The sequence below is a fragment of the Rattus norvegicus genome, chromosome 7 (assembly GCF_036323735.1).
Source record: "Rattus norvegicus strain BN/NHsdMcwi chromosome 7, GRCr8, whole genome shotgun sequence".
NCBI classification, from domain to species: Eukaryota; Metazoa; Chordata; class Mammalia; order Rodentia; family Muridae; genus Rattus; species Rattus norvegicus.
Window position 1 is genome coordinate 71,507,640 of NC_086025.1, and position 5,606 is coordinate 71,513,245.

Sequence of the window (5,606 nt, forward strand, 5' to 3'; positions counted from 1 at the left end):
GCTGCTGAGGCCATGGAAGACAGCACTTGGCAGAGATTCAGCTGAATATGGGGGAGGAAAGGTAAAAGAGAGACAATTGTCACATCATCACATTAGGAACAGTGACAAGCAGCCAGCTGTCATGACTTCTGGCATAACCCCCACAGCCAGGCAGACATCTGGTACTCAGAACCCCACGTTGGAGGTTTACAAAGAGTTAAGTCATGTTTCCAAGTCTGGTAAGTTTCAGAGCTGGGATTCGAACTCTCCACAGCCTGGCTCTAAATTCATACTGTAAGAGAAGGCACTGTGTGGGCAGGGTGTTTAGAGGGGCTGCAAATTATTGTGGGATGGGAGGAGTGCTGCTTAGTAACCCCTGAGCTAGGAGGTGCTGGAGCACTGGCCCTGGGTTGGTGGCCTGCACTCCTTTGACTATCCTCTAAGCAAACCCGGTTGGGAGGCCCTGCATCAGTCTCCCCAGGCAAATGTATATACCATGAGAGCATGATTGGAAGCCCTTAAGCCTTACCCCCTCACCTCTCTCTGAGTAACCCTCCCTCAGCCCTTTCTCTCATTCTCTCTCCATCGCACACAAAACTACCAGAAATTTCTTGCCATCAACTGTGGGAGAGAATTTAGAGGAGGTATAGCCACAGGGCCCTCAGAGACTGAGACAATCCCAATGCAAGAAAGACGGGTGAAGCTTGACCCTTCTGTGAAGGACTGAAGAGGGCACAGGGGCAAGTCAACCTCTTGAGTCCCTTTTCGGGGAGATACCATGAAGCAGATATCTCAAACCTGGCCAATCACATACACGGGACTATGGATTGGTCATCAGGCTGTCAGGATTCCTCAAATGAGACTCCCCAAGGGCATAGAGGAGGGACAATCATCAACACACAAACCCCTGGAGCCCAGCCCACACACCATACCAAGCTCTGTGGGAGCAGGGCTGAGGGCCCAAGGGACTGAGTTGCTGGCATGCTCACACAAGTACACCAGTTCCCTTCAGCATTATTTTCTAGTGGAAATTTCACAGCTGCAGACCAACCTGTGGAAGTGGGTGTCAGGGGACATGACTACACAGCCTGACAGAGCTAACAGGAGGTGTTTCCTTCTGCAGGAAGACAGGATGTTCTGGAACAGCAGAGAGTCCTGTCATGGGCTGAGTTCTAGTGCTGGGGTGACCTGACAGGTACTCCTCACCACTTGCTAACTGCAGAAAGCCCCCAACTTCTGTCTTGGTTTTGTCATCTTTTAAAATGAGCCTAAAGGCATCTCTACGAAGCCATTCTTCCTTCTTTCCCTCCCAGGGCCCCACGGAAGCCTCCCAGGCAGGTCTGCCCCTGGCTCTCACCCTCCCCTGGCTGCTGTTCACCAGAAAGGACCTGGAGTAGCTCCCACAGTACAGGATAAGCAGGAAGACCCAGAGTATCTGCCCTACAGCACTGGAGTAGAGGAGTCCTCAGAGAAGCTTCATTCCTGTTTTGGGTAAACTGCTAGACTCTCTCCCTGGCTTCTAGGGAGCCTAGGTGACTCTCTCCCTGCACCCACAACCCTCCACAGCTACACAAACCACCCAGCTAATCTCATTGGCACTTCAGCCTGGCAGCACACACCCCCCTCGCCGGAGGGGGGGAGTTTTCCATGACCTCAGCTTTGGAGAATGTAGGGGAATTTAGTAAGAGGATGGGCTGAACAGCTGGGCTCGAAGGAAGGTCAGAGCAGGCTTTGGAGTTATTGGGTCACTGGAGATGTGGCTTAGTGTCACTAACCTCCCAGGTGGCAAGGCTGGTCCGCCATATCCAAGGCCAGGCACCTGTGATCAGGCCTGGTGGACTCTCTTGTGGTGACTGTCAACTGTGCCACTTCTGGGCTCCTCTCTTCTGACTTGTTTGAAGGTATTTTACAGGCTCCCCACTGCAGCTGTGGGGCCAGTCTGCTCCCTCCAGGGAAATGCTGCTGTGAGAAGAAGTATGGGAGCTCTCGGGTCCCCAAGTGGCAGCCCAAGGATCAGCCTCAGAGGCCTGGAATCCCTAGGGTCTACCCAACAGCTGTTTCAACTCTCATTCCTTTGCCAACCCCTCCTCAGATGGATTCAAGAACAGACCTAAGGTAGCCTGTTGGAGTAAACAGAAATACAGGGTAGCTGGTTAAATTTGAGCATTAGGGAAATAACTTTTTAGTATCAGTACACGTCTCATGAAATATTTGAGACATATGTTTAAAATGGGGTTGGTACTTATCAAGAATTCAAATTTAATAGAATGCCTGGAAACTCGGGCAGCCCCTTGTTTTATTTTTAAATTCTATAAATGTCCCCCTTTTCTGCTTATTCATGGGGAGAAGCTTAGGAATAAGAGCCTACAACACATTAATATTCTCCTGTTATTATGAAATTAATCCAGTTTTAAAGCTCTGGAACATTATTGATTTTTGGAATCATTTCTGCAACTTTTTATTAACTTCATATTTCATAGTTTATAATAAAGACTTCCCATGGATAATTTCTTTTTCCTTCTTTTTCTTATTTCTTTGTGTTTTTATGGACTGTACTGCTAGCAGATAGAACGACATTGTATGCTTACCTGATTGTGAATCAGGTTGAAGGAAATCATGTCTAGCTGTGTTGCCCAGGCGAGGCCCAAACGTCTGGGCTCATGTACTTCTCATGCCATAAAACCCAAACAGAACTCTAAGTACTTGCCATCACACCTGGCCCTTTATTGCTGTTTCCTGCCCTCCTCCCCAATTTAAAGCCTAGAGTCTGGGAGCAGGAACTCAGTGGGGGATTCACACTTACAAACCCCAACCCTCATGATGCTAGCATGCGCCCTGCTTCCTTTGGAAAGTCAAGTGTTAGAGCCAGTTAAGCATTCCCGGGAATCACAGGTGTCCCTGGTACCAACAGAGTCATGACCACTTGCTCCATTCTTTGCATAGTAAGACTCAAAACTCAGCTCTAGGGGGCTGGAGAGACGGCTCAGCAGTTAAGAGCACTGACTGCTCTTCCAAAGGTCCTAAGTTCAATTCCCAGCAAACACAGTGTCTCACAACCATCTGGGATGGGATCCGATGCTCTCTTCTCTCTTCTGGTGTGTCTGAAGACAGCTACAGTGAACTCATGTAAATACAACAAATAAATCTTAAAAACAAAAACAAAAACAAAACAAAACAAACAAACAAAAAAACCAAACCACCTCAACTCTGCAGACCAGAGTCCCAGGTCTCTGTCTCTCTAGACATGTCAGGGGCCTGAACCATATTCTCAATACAGCTCAGCTAGAAAGGTCTGCTCTCTCACCCACATGGCCTCCAGGGAAGAAGCTTGGGAACAGCCTGGCCCTGTGTGTAGCAGCACCCTGGCAAGGGACCAGCGTGAGGCCCTCCCTGCCCTTGCAGGGAGCCATCTGTGAACACCCAGCAGGGTCAGAAGTTCAGGAGCTAACCCTCTGACGTAGTCTCTCCTCAGCCACCTACGCAGACAGAGGCTCCAGGCTGGCTCCAGTGCCTTCTCCCCCCGTCCCCCACTTCTTCTCAGGGTCCTCAAGCACTTAGACAGAATGCCTCTAAGAGGCAAGGCTGCCGTGTGCCCACAGCACAACTGCCAGCACACAATGGACGTGCCAGTCAGGGGCAGCAGGGCAGCAGCTTACAGGGCTCACCACTGTCCATCAACAGTGGCTAGGAAGGCTCTGCCTCCAGCTCTCACTCCATCATCTGTACATGAACGCCAGGAGTCAGCTCAGTGTGTCTTTCCTAAGTTCCTGCGCCCCCCTGTTCCTCTGTCTTCTCATCTGTGGTAGGGGCGTGAGCGCCATCTCATCTCAAGAGCTGTTGTAAGGATTCAAACAGGCAACACAGGAGATTAGAAACTGGGCCCGTGATGAGTACAGGCAATCACAGCAAAAATTACCCATGTTTGCCTTGAAACAGGTGATGGAAGAAGAGAAGCAACCACACGTGTACCACACATGAATAGCCTATAGGTAATAAAGGCAGAGTTGCCTGGCTTACAGGAAGTGCTTATTAAACATGAGATGCTGGTTCTCTAACATGGGCCGCACAAGGAGGAGACAAGATGCTGCTGCCCCACCCCTCTGGGGCTCCTTGGAAAGAAGCCTGCAAGTCCTTCCTTACACAGTGGATTTCTGTTGCCTTGTTTAGATGAGTCGTTGGAATGTTCTAACTGCACTGGGAGAAAACCCACAGTACTTTCCATGCCTATCCAAGGCAGGGGTCAGACACTAAAATCCTAGCTAGCAAGACCGTGAGGAGCGGACTGTGACCTGGTCTCACCATTCAGAGGTGGTCACAGAAGACCTTGTAAGAAACTGGAGTGTCCGGGGGCAACGCTCTCCTCCACACCAGTTTTTGCTTTCCCAGAGAAGGTTCTATGCTCACCCCTAAAATGGCATGCTGGAATTCTAACCCCCAGTGCCCAAGAAGACATCTTCTCAGGGAAACAGCCTTGGTAAATGATCAGACTAGGATGAGGCCACGAGCAGGTGCCTCGATACAATGGCCGTGTCCTTCCACAAAAGAAAAATTCGGCAGGTGTGGTGACATGCACCTTTAAATCCCAGCACTCAGAGGTAGTCGGATCTCCAAGTTCAAGTCCAGCCTTGTCTACAGAGTGAGTTCCAGGAGAGCCAAGGCTACACAGAAAAACCTTATCTCAAAAACAAAAACAAACACAAGAAAGCAAGGAAGGAAGGAAGGAAGGGAGGGAGGGAGGGAGGGAGAGAGAGAGAGAGAGAGAGAGAGAGAGAGAGAGAGAGAGAGAGAGAGAAGGGAAGAAAATTTCTGGCAGGAAGACACCTTGTGAAGTGGAGCCAAGGTCTGGCGATGCTTCCACAAGCCAAGGAACTCCAAACCCTAAAGCACCAGGAGCTGGAGAAAGGCGTTGAACAGATGATTCCACACAGCCTCCAGGAGCAAACGCCTCTGCAGAGTACCGGCCACAGAGCTACTGACCAGTGCTTCTTTTCTGTAGACGGCCCAGGCTGAGAGCTTGTGACAGCCACCATAGCTGACCAGTACAGGGAGAAACTGCATCCTATCTAATGCATGCTCCCAGGAACTGGCTGTTGAAGGTTTTCTCTACTGGCCCATAGCTGGTGCCCAAGAAAGGTTTGTACTGGGGCTGGAGAGATGACTCAGAAGTTAGAAGCACTGGCTGCTCTTCCTGAGGCCTTGAGTTCAATTCCCAGCACCCGCACGACAGCTTACAACCATCTGTAACTACAGTTCCAGTGAATCTGACAACCTCTTCTGGCTTCTGCAGGTACCAGGGACACACATGGTTTGAAAATATATGCAGGCAAAACACCCATGCACATAAAACTAAATTTAAAAAAGAAAGGTCTGGTCAATGACTAGATGTTTCCTTTGTAGTTCATACAGCCAATCATGCAGGAGAGGCCCCCGCGGTCTAAGATCCTGCCTCGGTTGCAGTACAGGGAAGGACTGTGCTAGCCATGTCCACAGTACATTATCGAAGGCCTCAGAAACTGTGAAACAGCTTTGGAGCTGTGTTGTAACTGGTTCTGGTGCTTGGCTGCCCATTCCTATGGCTTTGAGACCTCGCTGAGAACCGAGGTCTTGTTCTAACTCTTTCTCCTGAA